A 23504-nucleotide genomic window follows, 5' to 3' on the forward strand; every position below is an offset into this window, starting at 1 on the left:
CTGCATATTGTGATTATATTCACGCTACATGTTTATTGTTGAAATCAGATTAACAGTAATGAGGAAAAAACTCTAAGTCCTCTCACCTGGGAATAACCACCGATGACATTCTGGTATCTATTATTTATATTCTTCCAGATTTTTGTTCTGTGTATTGTATTCTCACTCTGTATCTTTCTCCAGCACACACACACAAACGTATCTTTTCTCTCTATAGATGTCTTGTACCTTATATACGTGTGTAACCATGTCATAGAAACATATCTTTCTCTAAATGTATTTATCATATCTCAACAGATAAGTATACACATCCAAAAAGAAATTTATATCTATAAAAAAATACACAGAAACAAAAGTTTGATGTTTTATATGCTGCTTTATAAGCAGCCATTTTTTATTTATGACAAACACTTTTCCATGATTATACATGGAAATTTATCATGTTTTTTATTATTCCCAACACAGACGGTATTTAGCCAGCCCCCGGCTGTGAGGCTTTCCCGCGGCCCCTCCCCTGCCAATCCCTGCTCCCAATTCCCGGGCCCATGTTCTCGCTCAGCGCTCAGCTCTTATCATCCCACGCTTATCATCCCAGAGCAAACGTCCTCAGGGCGGAGCTGCTGGCTCTAGATACAAGGTCCCCTCCCGCCGGTCACTGCTACTTCCGAGTGACAAATGCAACAGCGCGTGACTTGGGCCTCACCCCTGGAGGAACTGCTGCCCAGCCTGACGTCACTCTGCGGGGGGGGGGGGGGGGGGGTCTCTCGACACCAAGGCCCAGAGGGTCACACGACTGGCCCAAAGCCTGAGAGCCGGCACAGGGCCCTCTCTGGCGGCTCCGCTGCGGGACCCCGGCCCCTCCACCAGGGAGTCTTGGCCGTGAGCGCGCCCCTGCAGCAGGTGTGCGGGCCCTCACTGCGGATAGAAAGGCACACGTCTACGCAGGACGCCAGAGCACGGCGCTTCCAGGCCCACCGGGACCGTGCTCATGGACCCCCATGTTCCTACTTGTCTAACACGCAAATACACAAACATCTGCCTTTAGAAACCACTCTATTTTGTAGAGGCAACCAGGATACCCCAACCTCACACCTCCGGTTCAGTACGTCAAAACCAGAGGCACGCCTTCTCCTGTGCGCCCCTTCCTGGAACGAGCCCCAGGCTAAGCCCCCGCCAGCCCCACATTCCCAGATCAGTACTCGCACCCTCTGGTGCCAGGGCTGGTCTCTGACCCCAACTTTTCCGAGGACGGGTCACTTCCACTTTCTGTCTGCTGTCAGGTGGTAGAGCGTTTCTCCGGAAAAGATGCCTGAAGGCCTGCCCTCCGCCACCCCGGGCACAGGTGCCCCCGCCTCTCTGGCAGGACCCACTTCACGTCTGCTCGTCTGAGATGTGAACAACAGCTTCTCAGCATTCCTGTCTACACTGACCTGATGGCCGGTGGTGCTGATGACCTTTTCAACGGTTTGAGGTACTTCCTCTTTCCTGAACTGCTTATCGATATTGTTTGCCCATTTTCTTATCAGTTATCTTTTCCTATTGATTTGTAGACTACAAATTCTTTGTATTAAGCACTGCAAATCTTGGGGCGCCTGGGTGGCTCAGTCAGTTGAGCATCCGACTTCGGCTCAGGTCATGATCTCACGGTTTGTGGGTTTGAGCCCCACATCGGGCTCTGTGCTGACAGCTCAGAACCTGGAGCCTGTTTCAGATGCTGTGTCTCCCTCTCTCTCTGACCCTCCCCTGCTCATGTGCTCTCTTCTCTTTCTCTCAAAAATAAACAAACATTAAAAAATTTTTTTTTAATGTTGCAAATCTCTTCTCACAACTGGTCACTTGTTTTTAACAGCAGCTGTGGTGTCTTTTGCCTCATAGAAGTTTCTGTGTGTTACAAACAAATACGTAATCTCTTCCTCCACTGGCTTCATCCCGAGTGTGCGGTGCACCGGGGACCTGGAGATGCGAGCCCCCTGGCACTGAGGCGCATGGTGCTGCGAGGGCAGGGCTGCAGGGAGGCCCCGGGGGTCAGGAGCCCCTGGGGCAGAGCCCACAGCGGCGGGAGGGGAAGGCACTGCGGGAGGGGGGGAGGGGAGGGGAGGGCTCTGGGGGCCCGGTGGACTGTCTTCAGGACTGGCTTCCACGGTGGGGGAGACGGGGAGCCGAAGCGACGGCACTGACTTCCGCTGTCGTGACTCGGGCCGCTGGTGAAGGCAGGCAGCAGGGCAGCGCCTCATCCGGGCGCGAGATGACTGCAGTGATCAAATTCCTGCTCTGGTAGCTCTGAAGGCAGAGCCTAGGGCTTGCTGACAGATGCCATTTGGGTGTGAGAGAAGTCAAGGTCGGCCCAAGCCCTCTGGCCTGGGCAGGAGGGAGAACGCACCTGCCATCTTCCGGGCGGCAGCTGCCACCAGGGTCCCTGCCCCAGGGCGCAGGGCACGCCTCCCACCTGCCTGGACCTCCCGGCTCCTAGCCCTGCCCGCCCCTCGCTGCTGTCCAGGTCACTTCCCACGAGGGACTCTGAGTGGCTCGTGTACGCCCATCGTCCCCGTGTGGGGCGGGCGGGCCCTTCACGACCGGCCCCTGTCCCAGTGCTGTAAGCCACTGGCGGAAGAGCTGCCGCTTAGGCCTTGAACCGGAAGCACGGCAGGCACACCCGGCGGGCACCGTGCTGCCTTCTGTGTGACCAGGGCTGGTCCAAAGCTAGTGCAACAGACGACACTGTTAAAGAAGGAAGTTGTGAACGAAGAGGGAAGTCTTCGCGTCCCAAAAATAGAAACTTAACTACTAAAGCCCCAAATTCTACGTGTGACTCACTCGTAAGTGACTGTATTACTTATCATCCAGACCTTGGGACGTTTCTCAGACTGCAGGTGGGTGCTCTGTGTAACCACGTCGGCCACTAGGCGAACGCGGGCCCCCCTCCCCCCCGGGGCCAATGGGAACAACCGCCACCCTCCTCAGCAGGCAGCTACGGCTCAATCCCAAGGGCGGCGCGCAAGACTGTAAGCCGGCTCTTCGGACAGCAGCTGAGCACGAGTTCACGGCACACTCTGAGATCACTAGGAAAACAATGAGAACACAAACGCAGACCAGTGGGCCGGGCCTCAGCGCCGTCTGAGTCATGGGCTGGGAGGCTGAGGCCCCACGGGGGGCACCACACCAACCCAGGAAGACCACGCGCCATAGCTACTCGTGTTAACGTCACGCATAACGGCACTGGGACTGCAGGCGTTTGCATCCAAGACATTTTAGGTTTTCGATTAATAAAATACCTTAAGCAGCCTGAGTCCTTTGCCCCCGCCTCGTCTTCTCTGGGACAGACAGGCTGGAACCGGCAGGCTTGTAGTGGCTGAAAGTGATGCTGGGAGACAAGGCACGAGAATGTTCACGCAACGCTCCAGGGACACTTCCTCTGGGCGTGACAGAGAGAAGCGGGAGTCTGCAGGGTCGCCTGGGACAGAAGTGAAGGGTGGGGGCTGGGGAGGCTCGCAAGCAGCGGGGAAGCACCCCGGGGTCAGTGAGAGGGAGCACCCGCCAGGGCCAGGTCCGCGGGAGGCGGCTGGCTGCCCTGGGGACAGGGCTCGGCGAAGCCTCAGCCACTTGGCAGGGAGAAAAGGCCTTGAGCTCATTCTCCTCTGCCCAACCGCTGGAACAACTCCGGCAGGGGTCAAGGGCAAGGGGGCCGCGGGCGCGGTGCACCGGGGCAGCCTCCAGCCAAGGAGGCCGGGGGTCAAGGGCAAGGGGGCTGCGGGTGCGGTGCACCGGGGCAGCCTCCAGCCGAGGAGGCTGGGGGTCAAGGGCAAGGGGGCCGCAGGTGCGGTGCACCAGGGCAGCCTCCAGCCGAGGAGGCCGGAGAAGGGCAGGCGCCACACCGCAGGCGGCCGGGCGCCTCTCCTCGGGGCGGCCTCGGCCCCCCCGCTGCCGGGAAGCCTCAGCTCCTCCTCAGGGTTTTAAGACCCTCCTTAACATGGCGCTGCCAGTAGCCCCTCTGGATTTTTCTCTAGCCCTTCATGCCTGGTTTTTCTTCTTCAACCAAAATAACATGCACACATCATACAAGAAACAAACAGTACCTATGGCTTAAAACAGAAACCCACAGTTTCCTGCCCAACTGTACCCGCACCCTTGCACTCTGCTCCATAGAGGCAGCCCTCCCAGCTAGGTCTTCTGCTAATTACCTCCCTGCTTCCACATGACACAGCTACACTACTCGTTCCTGGGTTTTCAATTCTGGACACCAACTACCTGCCGTGACAGATGAAGGCTTAGCTTTCACACACACACACACACCCCCCCCCCAGAACACACACACGCTGGCACGCACGTGGTACAGTCACACATAAGTTCTGGGGTCAATCAACGTTTACTAGTTCCATAAATACTGCTCACCACTTAGCTGTATAATGTACCGTGGTTAAAATGACCATAGATGGGGCGCCTGGGTGGCTCCGTCGGTGGTGTCCGACTTCGGCTCAGGTCACGATCTCGCGGTTTGTGGGTTTCAGCCCCACGTCGGGCTCTGTGCTGACGGCTCGGAGCCCGGAGCTGCTTCAGATTCTGTGTCCCCCTTGCTCTCTGCCCCCTCCCACTCGTGCTGTTTCTGTCTCAATAATGAGTAAACATTAAAAAAAAATGGCACTAAGTGTCTCTGTTTTTCCGTTTGCTGAGTTCTCTGCGTTACAGACCGGATGCCAAACTCCCTACACTACGGCAGGAAACTGTCCACAGGGTCAAACATTTGGACCAGCCGTGTTTGCAGACGGGCCCCCAAACCTACGCTCCCTACCCTCTGGCCTTGCAGCTTCACCCCGTCACCCTGGCGATCGCCAGCTCCTGGTCCTCTGACTCATGTGTTTTTCCTTCCTGGAGAACCTTCTAGTAACACAGGAAGGACATGCGTGGACTCTGCGTGTCCACAAATGCCACTCTTCTCTCACACTCGACTGGCATCTCACTGGGAGCAGAGCTGTAAGTTACAGCCCCCCTCCCCCGCATTCCCTCGTCATCTGTCCCCACTGTGCCGCTAGCTGCAGGCCCTTCCCACTCCCGGAACTTTCGGGGACCTCTGTTCCCTGCCCACAAGCTTTCGGGCGCTTGCCTTGGGCCGTGCAGTTTCATAACGGGGGCCCGGATGCAAGTTCGTTTCCACGCACCGTGCTGGCCCCTCGGCAGACCCTGACTGCGAAGCCTCAGAATCTTTAATGACGCCCGGCCCTTTCTCTCAGCTCCCAATGTTTCCATTAGACGTCGGCCCCTCCACTGTGGATCCTCTGATTTTCATCTTTTCACCCCGCTTTTCATGTCTGCGTTGAGCCACTCTCTAGTAAGTCTTCCTGCAACGGAGCAAATGTGTCCACCCAAACCCGTGTGTCGGAACCCTAACGTGACGCGGTTTGGAGGTGAGGCCTCTGGGAAGCGATCAGCTGGCGAGGGTGGAGCCCCCTCGCCTGGGCCGGGCGGCCACCCGAGAAGAGGCCAGAGGGCAGCCGCCGTCCCTGCAGCCGGTGAGCACACGGGCCGGCGTTCGGGGCGGGGGCGGGGGGGCGGCAGGAGGGGGCGCCCAGCAGGAGGCGCTGATGCGGGGAGACCCGCGTGTGCTGAAGTCAGCCAGGGCGCGGCGCTGCGTCACGGCCCCTGCCTCATCCTCCACTCCTGGCCCTCGGGGCCTTCCTACCGCGGTTTTCAGCGTATACACGCCCGCTCTAATTCTGGGGTCCTGGAGAGCATCCTGTTCTTGCTTCATTAATGTCGCGTCTAAGGTTCCTAAGTTTGTGGCTTTTACGCCGTTCTGCTGTGATGTTTCCTCAGATATCTTTTCTTCCGCTTGCTTTGTGCCCCGGTCTAACGCTGGGGGCCTCCCTTAAATGTCTAGTAAACACAGGCTGTTTCTCCACATCGAAGAGCCCGGCACCAGCCACCGGATGAGGACGCTGTGTGGTGGGGGCGGCCGCCGAGGGCCGGGTGTCCCTGTACAGTAAGGAAGCGGTGCCACGCAGACCCCGCGAGGGGCTCCGTGGGTCCTCACCCCTACTCACCTGGAGGGCCACCCTCCGACCTCCCGCCTGGGCCGTGCGGGCTCTAAACCCGGCCAGCAGCACCCGGGGGAGGGGGTGGCAGGCGGAGGAGACAGGATGGGGCGCACGCACTCAAGGACACGCACCTTCACATCTCTCTTCGGGAGTGAAACCTTCGTGTTTTACCGAGAGAGGGAGAGACCTCGCCTTGCTGCGAGGCACGGACAGCAGGCCTAAGGGCCCGCCTGCCCGCCGCGCCCACCTTCCCTCCGGCCTCCTGTTTCCGGCCTGTCCCCTAGGTTCCATTCTGAGCCCCACGGCGTCCCGCAGCCTTTTTGGGCCGTGAGGGTAAATCAATCCCCTTCCTGATGGCCTCTTCCCCTGCAGCTTAGATCTTTCCAGACCAGCTGCCAGTGGGGGGCGGCATGGGGGGCAGTGTCATGCAAGTGTCCTGTAACTCCCAGAAGAGCCGCAGTTGGAGGGAGCAGGGCGGTGGGGGGAGGCACACCCAGCAGCTCTCTGCAGCAACACACACACACACACCTGCACATCCTGCAAACTCCAGAAGGTTACTACTGCTCACGAGATCCTAAAAACACCGATTTGTACTGTTTTTCCTCACAGATATGAATAGATCTCGCCCAAAAAAGGGCGGGGGGGCTGAGGACAAAGGAAATATGTATGTGTTGCAAAGAAATCCAATGAAGCATTCAAAGAGCACGGCCATTCCCCGGCAGCTGCCTACCTGGCTCCTGGCACAGGGCGAGGTGGGGTTCCTGGTCGTATCTGCCAGTGTGGAGCACTGTGACGCAGAGCCTTTAGCATTTTTTTAAAAGATCACTTTTATTATCGAAAGAAAAAGTAATGGGGCACCTGGATGTCTCAGTTGGGCCTCTGACTCCTGACTCGGCTCAGGTCATGATCCCAGGGTCGTGAGATCGAGCCTCGCGTCAAGCTCTTCTGCGCAGAGCGTGGAGCCTGCCTAAGACTCTCTCTCACTCTGGTCCCCAACCCCCCACTAGGGTGTTCTCACGCTCTCTAAAATAAAACAAAACTTTCTTAAGTAAGATAAAATGGTTATAATGGTAAATTTTTAAAAAGTCAAAATCAATTAGGTATATATTAAAAACCAACCATCTAAACCATGCCCTCTGCCCTCTGCTTTTCACGCACAATTTGAATTTCAATCTTTTCCAAGAAGAGTCATTACATCCTCCAAGGAAAAAATAGGAAAGGTGCAATTCTTCTCAAGTCTGCTCTTACTTTCTGTGTGAAGAAAATCCATGATCAATGGCATAAAATGCCGTACCACTGAAAAGCCTCCAGTTTTTGAGTTTACATGCATTTTCCCCGAGAAGGGGGCTGGTACCGTCATCAGGTGCTTGCGCAGAGCCCCGGTGCTGAGAACCCGCGTCTGGGGTCGTGGTCCTCCCAGGGCCGGTCCAGGGGGCCCGGGGCCCGGGACCCTGGTTGACCGACTCCCTGCCCTCTGTTGACGATGCAACAATGTCCCTGTGGTGCTGCACACGGCGCCCAGTCGCCAGCCTCACCATTCGGAGGAGACTCTCGGGAACAAGTCACAAACGTTTTAGAAAATGAGAACGTAACAATATTTGTGACGTGCTAAACGGAAACATCAAGCATCGTCCTCCACCAAGGCAGAGAGGCAACAACACAATTCTCAGATGAGAAAGAAGAAAAAATTCAAACTGCTAGAAAACAGTGGGTACAGCATTTCTAAACGCCTTTTAGTCAAGTAAAAAATAGTGGAGGCAGTAAAGCCGACCTGTGCTGCCCTCTGCTGGCTAAATGAAGGGACTGTTAAAAGGTTTACAACTCGCCATTGTTGCCGACAAATTAAATTACTTTTGAATATATATGGGGAGTTATGCTTTCACTCATAAGTGGAACATGAGAAACTTAACAGAGCGGGAGGGGAAGGGGGAAAATAGCTGGGGAGAAGGAGGGAGGCAAATCACAGGAGACTCCTAAATACTGAGAACAAACTGAGGGCTGATGGGGGTGGGGGAGAGGGGAAGGAGGGTGTGATGGGCATGGAGGAGGGCGCTCGCTGGATGAGCACTGGGTGGTGTAGGGAAACCAACTTGACAATAAACTGAAAGAAAAAAAAGGAGACAAAGAGGAAACTCCTGTTTTACCCAGGATGGGCCATGCCCCGCGGATATGATGGCCACCAGCACTTATTTATTTTCTGAAATGGTTTTCTTAATATGAAAGCCTGCCCGTTGTCCAGGCCCGGGCTCAGCCGTGGGAACGGGCAGCAGCCGGCAGGAGCCTGCCTCACACAGGTGGGGACAGACCCAACAGCACGCATGGTAAGAACGGATTAACCAGCACGGGTTACAGGAGGAAGTCAGGGGCGCGTGGGGAGCGGGCCCCTGGAAGCTGTAGGCACGGCGGTGGGCACAGGCTTGGGCGGGGCGAAGCCCGCGCCTCCGTGACGACGGGCCCCAAACAGGAAGACCGTGCAGGCCTCTCTCTTCTCCGACCCGGTGACACACGAAACGCGTCTGCACTCACTCTCCTCCAAGTGCCCTACTTCCCTCGCTCACGGTGAAGACGACTCAAACTACAGAGCAGGACTTCACCACCAGGCCCCTTCTGTCCACTGGCCCGAGCTCGGGGACCCAGGCCGAGCCCCCCACTACCAACCCGGTAACCTCAGAGAGCCCCGCGCACTTGGGAACCCCGTGCTCCTGTATTCCACCCCCCTCCCCCCTGCCCCGGTCACACACGCACGGCTCATTATTTTAAACGGTTCTTTGCTGTGGCCCCCGGGGGGGCTCAGTGGGTTAAGCGTCCAGCCTGAGATTTTGGCTCACACGATCTCACGGCGTGTGGGTTTGAGGCCCATGTCAGGCCCCACGCCGGCAGTGGATTCTCTCTCTCTGCCCCTCCCCAGCTTGCTCGCTCTTTCAAAGTAAACAAATACTAACAATAAAAAATTAAAAAGGTATTTGTTGAGGACTCTGCATTCATTCAAAAAGGGCTTGAGCCCTCGCTGTGTGTTCAGCCTAAATTACGTGGGTTGAGCTGTGCCGCAGACCCTCCGGCTGTGCGCGGGGGCACAAAGACGAGGACACTGTGCGTCCCCGGCACGTGACGGGCACAGTCGCGTGAGCCGCCGCGCGGCACACTACGGACTGGACCGGGGAGGCCGGGCACTCCTCTTGGCGGAAGGGCGCCCGAAACCGGCCCCTGGGAGGGCGGGGGTGGGGGGCAGTCCACAAAAGCGGAGTGACCTTTGAGAAGATCCTCGTGGTGTTCTCCGGCGTTTAGGAGAGCTGGGCAAGACCCGACCGCACCCTGGGCAGCTGTCAGAGCCAGGTGGGGTCGGCCAGGTCAACTAAAGGGACACACGCTAACACACAATAATCAATCAGGTCATTTTAAAAAGCATGTTATCAGTTTGCAAAGGAACACAGATACTTTCCCAGCGATACAGAATCTTTTGGCATAAAAATAACCACAGAGCAGAGACGGGCCCCTCCTCCCCTCATCATGGCCGTCATCCCCATGTCATGATGAGGCCAGCCCGGGGCACACGACAGTCAGAAGCTGCACTGACCCCGGCCCGTGGGGCCCGCTCCAGGCTCCCTCCTCCTGTGGGAGGCCCTCTCGGTCCACAGCAGCCAGACAGGAGCCCGGCGTGATTCCCCGGGACTCCGGCGCGGCCTACATGACGGCGCCTCTGCTGGAACAAGTTGTAAGGGCCACACGGTGGACCAGTAAGGAAGTCTCCCCAAAGGTTAAATTCCAGTCTTCGTGTCTGCTTTCATCACAGTAAACTGCTTATGAAATAAAGCAAAAAAAACCAAATCGTCACCCAGAGCACTTTTAACCGAAGAAAGGATCATCTCACTGGAAGGCAAGATACACCAAACTTACTTTCTTCTCTTTTTTTTTTTAATTTTTTTAATATTTTAATTTCTTTCTTTCTTTTTTTAAAAATACATTCCATGCCCAGTATGGAGCCCAGCGTGGGGCTTGAACTCACGACCCTGAGATCAACACCTGAGCTGAAATCAAGAATCGGATGCTTACCCAAATGAGCCATCCAGGTGCCCTTACAGACTTTATTTTTATTTATCTATTTTTTATTGTTTTTTATAGTTTATTTATTTTTGAGACAGAGAGAGACAGAGCATGAGTGGGGGAGGGGTAGAGAGAAAAGGAGACACAATCTGAAACAGGCTCCAGGTTCTGAGTTGTCAGCACAGAGCCCGATGCGGGGCTCAAACCCGCAAACCGCAAGATCATGACCTGAGCCGAAGTCGGATACTTAACTAAGCCAGCCAGGCGCCCCTAAATAACCTCTACACCCAACATGCAGTTTGAACACATAACCCTGAGATCTAGAGTCACGTGCTCTGTAGACTGAGCTAGACAGGCGCCCCTCTTCTTGTTTTTATTTTTTTATTTTTTTTATTTTTTTATATTTTTATTTATTTCTAGGAGAGAGAGAGAGACAGCGTGAGCAGGGGAGGGTCAGAGAGAGAGGGAGTCACAGACTGAAACAGGCTCCAGGCTCCGAGCTGGCAGTCAGCACAGAGCCCGACGCGGGGCTCGAACCCACAAACCGCGAGATCATGACCTAAGCGAAAGTCGGACGCTTAACCGACTAAGCCACCCAGGCGCCCTGGTCTCCACCTTTTTAAAAAAAAAAAATTTTTTTTTAATGTTTTTATTTCTGAGAGAGAGGCAGCGTGAGCAGAGGAGGATCAGAGAGAGAGGGAGACACAGAATCAGAAGCAGGCTCCAGGCTCTGAGCTGTCAGCACAGAGCCCGACGCGGGGCTCGAACCCACAAACCGTGAGATCATGACCTGAGCCGAAGGCGGACACTCATCCAACTGAGCCCCCAGGCGCCCCCACCGCGGTCTCCTCCGCCTCACGTCACCCCCGCAGTTAGTGCGGCCAGGAAGCTAACGCTGGCTCAGTGCTGACAGGGGGCCACGCTCCCAGGGACGCCGCCAGCTCTGTCGCCACCATCCTTTCTCTGGACCTCATCCAGGAGTCCTCCTGCCTGCGGTCGCCCTGCATCCTCAGTCCCTGGTCCATGACCGCTCCCTGGGCCTCGTGTCCCATGGGCCTGAGCCCTGGCAGGGGACCGGCCACCTCGTTTGCAGGACATTGCCCGGCTTGGGTTTGTTGGAGGTTTTCTGATCCCTGCGGGGTTGGGCACTTTGGCCCAGAATGTCACCACAGGCGAGGCTGCGCTCTCAGCGCGTCAGGTCAGAGGCCCGCGGTGTTGCCGAGTCCGTGTACCACTGAGGCCAGCCTTGAACGCGTGGTGGAGGTGAGCAGCAGGTTTCTGTAGAGTGATGTCCCTCTGTCACCGGTGAGTGCCGTGTGGGAGACACGCTAGAGGGGGCGGCCCTGCAGCAGCGCATCGTCCTTCCTTGCCCAGTAATCTTGGCGTCGACGGCCGGCTGCTTCCTCAAGTCGGCTCCCGTGTCTTTCAACCCGCCCCCATCACTGTTTGAGCACGTCTATACCTTCTGCTGTCACATTTTCGAAGCAGGCTCACCTACACTCTTCCCTGCGCCAGCCCCGGAATCATCCCTGTCCCCAGTGACTCCCTGGCTCCTTACAACGGACGGCGGAGCTGCAGAGAAACCAGGGTCTGCGCACCGGGCAGTACACCCACCGGCGGGATCACCAAGCTGCCTCCAAGTTCCACGCCACGCACTGCACGAGTGCCCACGTCCCCCAACTCCACCAAAGCGCTTTTACACTTGGGTAATCTGACGGCTGCTGTAACTTGTATTTCCCAGTTTCCTAGAAAGACCGAGCACTTACCTCTATCGGGCATCTATGTGTCTCCCGTGAACTGTTCACGCCTTTGGTCCTATTTTCTACTGTTTGTCTTTTGATTAATCTGCAGGTATTCTTAGTTAATTAATATGTATTGGATAGTAATCCTTGGCTTGTAAGTGTTGCAGATATTTTCTCCAACTGTCCTAGCTTCTTTTATGAGAGCTTCTGTCACACAAAATATAAACGATATAAATTTAGATATTAACTAAGTTCATTCATATGAAGTCTGTAAATCACTTTTTCTTTTATGATCTGTGTTTTTGTGACCTGCTTATTAGGACACAGTATTTCTTCCCAATGAGGCTGTAAAAATATTCACTTAAAATTTTTTTTGAGAGGGCGCCTGGGTAGTTTAGTAGGTTAAGTGTCCGGCTTCAGCTCAGGTCATGATCTCATGGGTTTGTGGGTTCAAGCCCCGTGTCGGGCTCTGTGCTGACAGCTCAGAGCCTGGAGCCTGTTTCAGTCTGTGTCTCCCTCTCTCTCTGACTCTCCCCTGCTCACACTGTCTCTCTCTCTCTCTCAGACATAAATAAAAAATGTTAAAAAATTTTAAAAAAAATTTTAACATTTATTTATTTCTGAGAAACAGAGAGACAGAGTATGAGCAGGGGAGGGGTAGAGAGGGAGACGCAGAATCCAAAGCAGGCTCCTGGCTCTGAGCTGTCAGCACAGAGCCCGACGCGGGGCTCAAACTCACAGACCGTGAGATCATGACCTGAGCTGAAGTCAGATGCCTAACCAACTCAGCCACCCAGGTGCCCCTAAAAATACTGACTTTAAAATTTACATGTATACATGTATGCGTATATATATTTACATTATCTTTGTCATTCTATGCTTGAAGCTCTTCAAATCAATTACCTGTCAAAGTATGTATAATACGTATGTACACATATACAAACATGTGTATAAAGTATAAAGAATATATATCTTTTTCTAATGTTTATATATTTATTTTGAGAGAGAAAGGGAGGGACACAGGCAGAGAGAGAGGGAGACAGAGGATCCGACGCAGGCTCTGCCCTGTCAGCACAGAGCCCGACGCAGGGCTGGAACTCACAAACCACGAGAGCATGACCTGAGCCGAAGTCAGACGCTTAGCTGACTGAGCCCCCCAGGTGCCCCTAAAGTATACATACGTTGATCTATAATCCATCTGGAGTTTCTTGGTTTCTTCCAGTACAGAATGACAAAGGAAATCTAATTTTTTTCTGAATGGATACTCAAGTGCCATCACTGTCAAGAATCACGTCCTTTTCCCACTGATTGAGATGTCACCACGATGAGGACAGGCGGTGACCCACTGAGGTGAGATGTCCCCACGGGGAAGATAGGCGGTGGCCCACTGAAGTGAACTGTCCCCACGGTCGGGACAGGCGGTGACCCACTGAGGTGAGATGTCCCCACGGGGGTGACAGACGGTGGCCCACTGAGGTGAGATGTCCCCACGGTCGGGATAGGCGGTGACCCACTGAGGTGAGATGTCACCATGGGGAGGGCAGGTGGGAACACAGGCACAGGCCCCGGTGTCAATGGCCCGCGGGCCGTCCTGGACGCCCCCCACCCGCACTGTGCGTGTGAGTTGCTTCCGCTTCCCACATCTGTTGGTTTGCTCAGCAGGGAAAGGGAGCAAATCTCCCCACTTCACGAGGCTCCTGTGAAAGTGCTCAGAGCCGTCCCGGAAAGCCCGGATACAGCGTAGCTCTTGCTGTCACACACTCAAATTTGTACAAGCACTGGTCTGTGTGGCCGGTGTTATCCGGAAAAATAATAAAACGTGAGGCAAATATGTCATTTTCAATTTTCCAGTGGCCGTGTCAAAACACTAAAAAAACAGGTAAAATTAATTTCACTAATAAAATTTTAACCCAATATAATCTATAGCAGCGCCATGTCGGCATACCGCCCATTTAATAAATAACTAATCAGACATTTTGCATCACTTTTTTTGTACTAAGGTTTCAAAATGCACGTTTCGCACTGGAGCCCGTGAGCACACTTCACGCCCGCGACAACGGCCGGGGAGCGGGGCCCGGGGCAGGGCTGGGCCGCCCCTGCGATGTGGCTGGCCACCCTCGCAGCATCACACGCGTGCCAAAACTTGGGGAAAGTGCCACAGCGATGGAACAGCTATTCATGACTGCAAGAAAACCTCTTGGGAAATGAGAGACAGAGGAAGGGCATGTACAGTTTCTGGCACGTGGCACATGTGGCACACGTGGCCGGGAAAAGCTGAAGGCTTCTCCACTGAGACGAGATGACGTCTGCCGCGGTGCTCGGCTAGAGGGTTTTCCCGCGCCATCTTTCTCAACCAGGGGGCCCGGGAGAACCCTGATGCTCCAGCCAGTTAAACAGGGCACGAAGAAAGAACACAAGAAATGGAAAGAAGTTGGGGGTGGGGCGGGGAGAGAATCCACCATCGTCATAGTTGGTTTGACCACAGAGAGAAGATAAACAACCCTAGAGATAAACTCCTAGTCACTGACAGGGCTTCCCGAGGCTGCAGGTTACGACGACATGGACACACGAAGCACAAACGTATTTCCGTGTATGAGCGCCCCGCGGGAAGCAGATACCTAGTGACAGATCTGTCAACAGGTGTGCAAGAGTTTCATGAGAAGAAATTCTAAAATGTTACCGGAAGACTTTCAAGAGACCCCAATAAATGGAGAGAGAAGCTGTATTCGTGGCTCTTGCATGAGAGAGGTCAGTTCCTTTCCGGAAGTTCTCCAGAGCCACGCTGCCGCCAAGTGCAGCCTCAGCAGTTTCCACCTGTGGATTTCAGGGACTCTGACGCCGCGCGGTCCCGCATGGGAAGCACGGGAAGAAGGAATCCAGAGCCCCACACAGAGGTGAGGGCATGACAGAGCTGCCACACAGGTCAGTGGGGGGCTGGTGGGGGGACCCACACCTGAGTTTTCTGCAAGAGCTGCTGGGGGTGTGCCCGTCCCACGAACACCAGGAAACGTGAGCAGAAAGGTCAGAGCAGCGTCTGGAGCAATAACCCGACACTGGAAACCACCTAAATATCCACCGAAAGCGGGACAGACGTGTAAACACTGCGTCCCGTTCCAACGATGCAACGGTATGCGCTGCAGAAACGAACAGGCTCCCCTGAAACAAACGGGTGAACCTTCCAAGTCACAAGAAAACTTACAGAAAGAATTTTATACCAAATCCAAAAATAACAAGTGCTGAGGACGCACTGAGACATCCTCTAATGTGCAAACTCGGGACACAAACTTCCCACACAGCCTTTCTGAGGAAACTTCTAGAAAATATGCTTCTGCAAACCTGCGGGTAGAAGCCCACAACGGAAAAGCCGGGGACCTAAGGAAAGGTGCCCCGACCGAGAGGGAAGCCAGGATGACTCGTAGTGAAGTGAGAGCAGCGGCCACGCCGTGAGCGGAGACAGACCTCGCTGGGCTCGAGCGGGACGGTGGGCACCGTCCAGAGGCGGACGACTGGTGCGTCCAGGCAGGAAGCAAGCGTGTGCGAGGGGCGCTGACGGCTGGGGGGGAGGGGCGGGGGTTAGAAAGGAAACAGTAATTTCAAAGAAAACCCAGCAAAAGACAAACTGAGGCAAAGAACAGCTCCAGGAAAAGCAGACCTGTCGGGCCAGAGAGACCGCGTGGCTCAGCGGAGGGCACGGCGGCCGACGCGCAGTCAGCAGGCGTGTGACACAGGCCGAAAGCAGTCAGCGTCCTGTTTTAAACCGGAGGTAAGTGCGGGGCAGACGGGGACAGCTGTCAGCACGCTGCGCCGGGGGAAGGCCCAGGCGGCACAGGCTCCTCTCCTCCGCAGTGGCAGCGTCTGCTTGCCTTGGTTACACAAGGGGACCGGAATCAACGCGGCGCTTCTCAATTTGAAAGATCAGACGGAATCAGCGTCGGTTACCTTGCGGTTCCGCTACTTAGATGAAGACAACACCTCACCTGAGAATTACTTTAACCTGAAAGTAGTATCAACGCGCTCGGGCTCCTTAAGGGAGAATTTTGTTTTAATTGAGATATAATTCCCAAACCATAAAATTTACTCTTTCAAAGTGTACCACTCAGCGGTCCCGGTGCATCCACAAAGGCGTGTGACCGTCACCACTATCTAGGGCGCTTTCGTCACCCCAAAAAGGAATTTCCATTCCCATCAGCGGCTGCTCACTTCCCGCCGCCCGTACCCCGGGTCCCCGACAACCACTAAGCCGTCTGCCTACAGGCTCACCTCCGTACAGCACGTGGCAGCCTCTTGTGTCCGGGGTCTCCCCCTTAACGTGTTTTCGAGATTCAGTGGTGCTGCGGCGTGGATCGGCGCTTCACTCCGTTTCACAGCTCAGTACTAGCCCCCCAGAGGGCCGCGCCTCACTTCGTTGACCCCGTCTGTGCCTGAGAACCGCGAGGCGCCGCACGCCACGCCGTCGTGAGCATTCACGTGACCTCTGACGTGGGGCGTGGCCTTCCAAGCCCTGTGTGTGCATCACACACACGTTTTGTACTACCTTCCAGTTCTCCACCCGAACCCCACCTACGCTTCGGAGTCCGCAGCCCTCCCATCACCCGCTGCGCCCGCACGCAGGCAACAAACCCAAAGTGTTGAGTCGGGTTTATAAGTTTCACCTCTGAACGTTTTATGACTCTGTGACCCAAGACTCCCATTCTCAAAGATGACAAGCATCTGCCGAAGCAGCTTTACATGCCGTTAATAAACACGTCAGGTATTCAGTTAGCGCAGCATAGATACTCATCACCCCACTTAGGATGAGCACACAGTTAACACCGTCCTGGGTCAAAAGGAAAACGTCTAAAGAGCAAACACGCTGAACGGTTTGTAGGAGGGCGGTGGTGACAGAGCTATCTGGAAAGCTCATCCTTTGACTCGATTACAATGATGCATTAGGAACACCAACCGTTTATGAGAAATTCAACTGGTATTTCCAGAAGTGATCTTTCCTTCCGGTACTTTTCCTACTTGGAGGAATACAAAACTACTATCAGCAGCAGGGAGGACCAAATGAATTCACTGGGTGTTCTGGGCACTTCTAAACCAAATTCAACTAGTAAACTTAGGGTAAAAATGCCAGCCTTCACCAAGTATGAAAACAATTTAACATTATGCTGTGAAATTTAAGCAGTTCCCTGAAAGCTCAAAGCGTGAGTCGAGGTGGGGGTGGGGAATGCTCTTTTCCGCCTCGAACATCCCCTCCGCTGCACGAATGCTGCACATCCGCTTCCGGTTTCCTTTGCTCCCCCTCTGCCTTACTAATTACACATCACCCCCTTCTCTGTAAAACCACAAGACGAATGTTACAAAATCTGTGCGCTCCACCCATCCTTTTACTCGGCTGACCGAGGACAAACTGAGCCGGGGGAGGTGAAGCCATCGCGCCACAGAGGAGCCCATGGGTGAGGAAGGCAGAGCGTGCCCGCGTTTTGTCATGAGGCAGGGCGGCGAGGGCTCAGGTGGCACCACGACGTCAGCCAGACCGAACTTCTCCTTGGCATCTGTCACCGGCTTTTCCACAAACTGGGCCGAACCCACAGCTCTAACACCCCATCCCCTTGTTCCAGAAGGCAGTGGTTCCGCTAAGATTCAAAACAAGAAAACTCTAGTTTTGAAAGGGCGTTCCTGCAAGATTTCTTCAAGCTCTTACTTAAACTACCATTTAGACGTTTATCTTCCCTTAAAAAAAATCCCTTCTAGTCTCAAAAATATTCCTACCAGGTTCACAGGTCTCAGTCTGCAGAAGCAGCCCTCAGCCACGGAAAGGCCAAGGCCTGCTGCGCGGAGCACTGCCCGGCCTGCTTCCTGGGGTCTGGAAAGGGACAGCCAATCAAGTGGCAGCACAGCTCACAGCTCCGAGAGGGGCGGGCGTGGCAGGTGCACACAGTGGCGCCTATCACAGGAAGCCGGGGCAGCGCTGCGGGCAGCAGGAGCGATGAGGCAGGCAGGCTGCCTGGGGACACAGCCTGGAGGAGGGGTGAGGTGGGAAGTGGGGGAGGGGGGGCCGGGTGAGTTCCCGACCTCGGACGCGCACACCTGTGTGCGCAGAAGCCGCGTCACCCTAGTGTGAGACCCCGCTGCGGCATCCCAGGGGAGGATGAAGGAGGCAGCAGCTAGCAGAGCCTGAAGCTCAGAGGGAGGAGGGGGCCAGAGATACAGCCAACTGTGGTGATGTGGGTAGTTGTGTCCTAGAAAGTTCCTGTTAGCCCCGAACGGCCAGGCACTGACCCAATGTGCCCAGGGAAGGTGCAGGCTAGGCTGCTGGGAGCCCTGATCACACTTCCTCACCCATCAATATACAGGCTCATCTCGGGTGTGTTTCTGTTTACGGGCATCTATCTCATTTAGCCTACAGTGCTGACTCGCTGACACTGAACTCGGGCTTGAAGGAAGCTCACCTACTACATCTTTTTGGTGGCGCCCATCAGAGCCTCCTTGCACTTGGGGACACTAGACAGCACGTCAGCAGTGAGCTTGGGGCTGCCCTAAACAGGGAAGTCACCAACACAAAGGGGAAGACACAGCACTCAACACGTCGCGTAAAGTTCTTCATAGCACGTGGTAGCCGGGCCTGAGGGGCAGAGTGGTGCCTCGCCGGCCCCCCCCCCCCCGCCCTGGGAACCCACAGGGGGCGCCAGGCATTTCCCACTTCCCCACATGTGTTCACAAGCACTGGCTGACAGATCAGTTTTAGTGAGTAGGCAGATTCACAAGTACGGAACCCGCAAATAATGAGGAAGGGCCGTATGAACAAAGGAGATTTCAGAAGGACGGCAGCACTGGAAGCGGCGGGTACAGCAGACAGGGGTTCCAGATGCTCAGAAGGTCTGGTCGGCAGGGACGAAACAGAACAGGGAGAATCGTGACCTACTTTACAAATCCGCCACCTTTTCCCAGATGCTTAAAGTTAGGCGACTCCTCCGCCCCTCTCCCCAGGTACAAAGCTGGTGGTGTGACCCCACTCGCTGACTCCTTTCTCTATTTCTAGTGGTTGAGAACTTGAAGGAAAAGAAAGAAATGTTATCTACTGCTTGCTCCCGCTGTAAAGCAAAGAGCTTCACCATATGTGTTTCATACTGATTTTCATAGAAATCACTTTTTTTAAAAACAAAAATTTTAAATATATTTTTAAGAGGGGAAGGGACAAAATGCAAGTGGGGGAGGGGCAGAGAGAGAGGCAGACACAGAATCCAAAGGAGGCTCCAGGCTCCGAGCTGTGAGCACAGAGCCCGACGCAGGGCTTGAACTCACGAGACATGAGATCATGATCTGAGCTGAAGTCAGACGTTTAACCGACTGGGCCCCCCAGAAATCTGTTAAAAGTATCTAATGGAGGGGCGCCTGGGGGACTCAGTCGGTTAAACGTCCATCTTCAGCTCAGATCATGATCTTGCGGTTTATGGGTTCAAGCCCCGCGTCGGGCTCTGTGCTGACAGCTCGGAGCCTGGAGCTGCTTCATATTCTGTGACTCCCTCTCTCTGACCCTCCCCTGCTCATGCTGTCTCTCTCTCTCTCATGAATACATAATAGAAAATATTAATTAAAAAAATTTAAAAAAAACCTGACCCTTCCATCCCAACGTCCTTGGGCACGTGCTGGAGTGAGCGAGGGGAGTAGGCAGTGAGCAGCTGGGAGCGTGAGGGCACCTAGACCGAGCTTCTCATCCCGCCCGCCAGGCTGGCCGACAGTACACGGAGGGTCCCACGGCGGCTGGCACCACGGCCGGCCACACAGGCTTTGTGCTGTCCTTGGGAGTCCTGGGCAGATCACATTTAGTTAAGTGCTACTAACGACGAGGATGGAAAACAGCACGTAACGAGGTACTAAGTAGACTGAAGAGGCGATTTACCTACTGACATTACGAAAAGACCAACCCCCCCCAACTTTAAATTACTTTTGGCTCCTGCCATCTAACCCGTGGGGGGCCATAAATCACAGATTCTTTAGAATAACCTTCAACTAATACCTTAATTCCAAAGTAGATCCTCCACCTGGTCGTTCAAACACCCCAAATCCCCAAGCGACAGAACTGTTCTAAAAAGATTCTACAGGAAAATCTCTTAAAAAAAAAAAATACTAACAGGGGCACCTGGCTGGGCCCATAGAGCACGCGACTCCTGATCTCAGGATCGTGAGCTCAAGCCCCACATTCGGTGTGGAGCCTACTTAACAATGAATTAAAAAATCGGGGGGGGGGGGGGGGGACACCTGGGTGGCTCAGTCAGTTAAGTCTCTGACTCTTGGTTTTGGCTCAGGCCACGACCTCACGGTTCGTGAGATCAAGACCCATGCTGGGCTCTGAGTTGACAGCACGGAGCCAACTTGGGATTCTCCTTCCCTCTCTCTGCCCCTCCCCCACCCTTCAAAACAATAAACATTAAAACAATAAATAAGTAAACAAACCAACCAACATCCCTCCCCCAGTTTTAAAGAAGAGTCACTCCAGAGAGGTGGTGCCAGCCGGTGGGTGGCAAACGCCTGTAACACCAGGAGAGGGTGCCCTCCTCTAACCGCATTCCCCCGACGCTAGAGGCTCTTCCAAGCGGGGTCATAAACATCACGGACGAGAGCAGGGGCTGCAGAGAGGCTCACCCCGCTCTGGGAAGGGAGAGCACAGGGCAAGCAGGCCAGGCACACGGAACGTTCCAAAGGGCCCTCCCCCGCCTCGCTTGCATGGGGCCCGGACACCACAATTCATACTTGGACATTTTCATGGGAGGCTTTCTCCCCAACTTTAAGGAAGCACGAAACTGTGATTTTTTTTTTTTTTTTTTTTTACTGCAAGAACAAGAAAAAATGTTTTCATTTACTCTGTGACTGGTTCAAGTTTCATGTCACTTTTTTTGGGGGGGTAAATCCAGATTTTCTTATTTGATGCAAAATATATTAAAACATTCGGTACGAGACTGACATGTTATGCTTACGTTAAAAAAAGGCTTTTCTAACACTTACTTCAGAACTGGCTGCATGCCATTTGCACGTACCAGTCCTCATTACCTCTATTACGTTTTACACAGGACCCCTTCCAGGGAAAAGCAAAGCCGTGCCGCATAACCCCTCATTCCGCAGGTACTGACCCAGGAGAAACACAAACATGTCCACACAGTAACTCATACACGAGCGCTCACGGCAGCTCAATTCCCAGTGGCCCCGAACTGGAAATAATCCACATCTTCGTGACACGTGAATGGATAAATAAAATATGGTCTATGCAGACAGCGGAAATAAAGTAACTCAGCAATAAAAAGGAAAGACTGACGCTCCCGACGATGATCTCCAATACTTCGAGCTAAGTGAGAGCCAGGCAGAAGAGAATACACTGTACGGTCCCATTAATATAAAATTCCAGGGACCACAGACTAATCTGTAGTGACAAAAGGCCGATTCGCAGGAGGGAGGGCTGGGCTGCAGACAGACAGGGAGAGTCTCCTTAGCGCAATGGAGTGTCCTGGATCTTCACCCTGACTGTGGCTACTGGTGTACCCTGGACCGAAGAACGTCCTCCTCTGCCGGGGAAGGCCGTCGGGAGGGATGCACGTCGAGCGGTGAGGGAGGAGGGGACACCGGCCTAGCCAGCCAGTCAGCCGGATCAACCCTAGCGATCAGTGGGGTGACAGATGTTGCAACCAAATCGCCCTCACATCCCATAGGTGTTCGATAAATACCTGCTGAATACATTTAAGACGACCTGGGGAGAAGCTGCTACAGTCCTCCCCTGCGGACGCTTACAGACCCTAGATAAGATCTTAGCACAGTCAGCGTTCACTCCACCAACACTGACGGGAGAGAGGAAACATTTTTTTAAAAAATATTTTTATTTTTTTCTGGGAGAGAGAGAGAGACAGCGCGAGCAGGGGAGGGTCAGAGAGAGAGGGAGACAGACTCTGAAACAGGCTCCAGGCTCCGAGCTGGCAGTCAGCACAGAGCCCGACGCGGGGCTCGAACCCACGAACCGCGAGATCATGACCTAAGCGAAAGTCAGACGCTTAACCGACTAAGCCACCCAGGCGCCTCGAGAAAACATATTTAAACACTGTATCAAAAAGCCAAAGATAAAAACACAATTCAATAAGGGGCAGTGGAGCGTTTCAACTCTTGATCTCGGGGCGTGTAGGGAGTAGAGCCTACTTTAAAAAAACAAGCAAGCAAACAAAATAAACAACTCGGTGTTGGGGAGAGTAAACTGATATAACCAAACACTAACGTGGGCTGTAACTGTAACAGGGACGGTTTTCTGGAAAGCCATCGGACAGCAGCTATCAGGAGACTAAAGATAAAAACCACAACTCACCCAGTGATTCTACTTCCTGAAATCTAACCTAAGGAAATACTCAGAAATGCGGCTCACGTTTTACCAACAAGACTGTACAGGGTTATCTGTTGTAGGAACAAAGTGGAAACTTCTAAGGAACCAACAAGAGAGGATAACCAAGTGGTGGTGGTGCGCCCACATCTGCCGCACCGGGCAGAGGCCGCCACCATGGGGCCCGAGCACCCCTGCAAGTCTTTCCGGCACAGCTGGTTGGTCACGGAGGCCACGGCACAACCTGCTGGCCCCCAGGGGAGGGAGCCTGGCTTGTGTGCTGCTCGCTACAGGGTGCTTGGCCCTCGGTCCCTCACCCGCAGACCGATCCGATTCAAGCGTGGTCATCGTCCGGGCCCGTCACGGCACCCTGTGGGCCCGGGCCGGGGAGCCGGCGCTCCCGCACTGAGGTCCTGCGTACGCGGTGCCACTGAATCCACGGTCTTGCTACCCACTTCCGACCCTGCGAGGCTGCGGCCAGCCGGCTGGCCTGCCTGGCCCCTCCTTGGGACTTTCGCTCCTCCTGCCCGTCCTCCATGAGGATGGGCCCTTCCCTGACAGATGCCACTAAAACATCATCCACATAAAGCCATAAAACCGTCTACAGAATGGCTGGAACCAAGTTTTAGGTTCATTTTTTAATCCTACATTTTCCCAGAAGGACTTAGGTGGGTTATCATGTAGGAATATGTGCAGAAAAAAATTAAAAAACACTGCAGGAAATCACAGCAAGATGCACATAGTAATGGGTCCCCAGGAGCTAATCACACTCTTTCTTCCCTCTACTTGGTATTTTTGAAATCCTCCATCAATAAGGATTTTTCAAAGTCTGCCCAAGTGTAAAGTAAGGACACACACAACTCCAGCCAAGCGTCCTCGCAAGCTGCCTCGAGTGGCGGAGAGTCAGACTGCCTTCCAAGGGCCCCGAGGGGAAGGGAGGCGGCCGGAAGGCACTGCGAAGGTGGCGGGCTCTGTTCTCCGTCAGGCTGGCGGGCCAGGTCCCAAGGGGCAAAGGGGAAGGATCTTTTCAGGTCACCTCCCTGCTGGACAGAAGAGAGCTCTGAGGCGGCACCAGCCCGGGGCTGCCTAGCACAGAGCAACGTCTCTAAAAGGAACAAAAGTAAAACCACACACACGCCTGGGGAACCTGAGGTGGGGAGGCAGCCAAACTTGGTGGCTTTGACAAAGGAGTAAAAAAAAAAAAAATCAAAGCTCGGTTGTGTGTTTTTTTTGGATTTTTTTTCTTCTTTGATCTGCCGAGCCTCTTCTTAAGCACCTCTGTTTGGGGGGGAACCCGGGGTGGGGGTGGGGGGTCCATCAGTTGAGCAGCCCATTCTTGATTTCAGCTCCGGT

At 54.2% G+C, this 23504-nt stretch overlaps 1 protein-coding gene across 1 annotated transcript in view; it reads right to left on the reverse strand.

The window, feature by feature from the left end:
• The window catches only part of CYTH1 (cytohesin 1), a 73616-nt gene that overhangs the window by 36811 nt on the left and 13301 nt on the right, over positions 1-23504 (reverse strand). The window lies entirely within an intron of this gene.

This window comes from Hyaena hyaena, unplaced genomic scaffold, assembly GCF_003009895.1.
Source record: "Hyaena hyaena isolate Hyena2069 unplaced genomic scaffold, ASM300989v1 scaffold_21, whole genome shotgun sequence".
Lineage (NCBI taxonomy): Eukaryota > Metazoa > Chordata > Mammalia > Carnivora > Hyaenidae > Hyaena > Hyaena hyaena.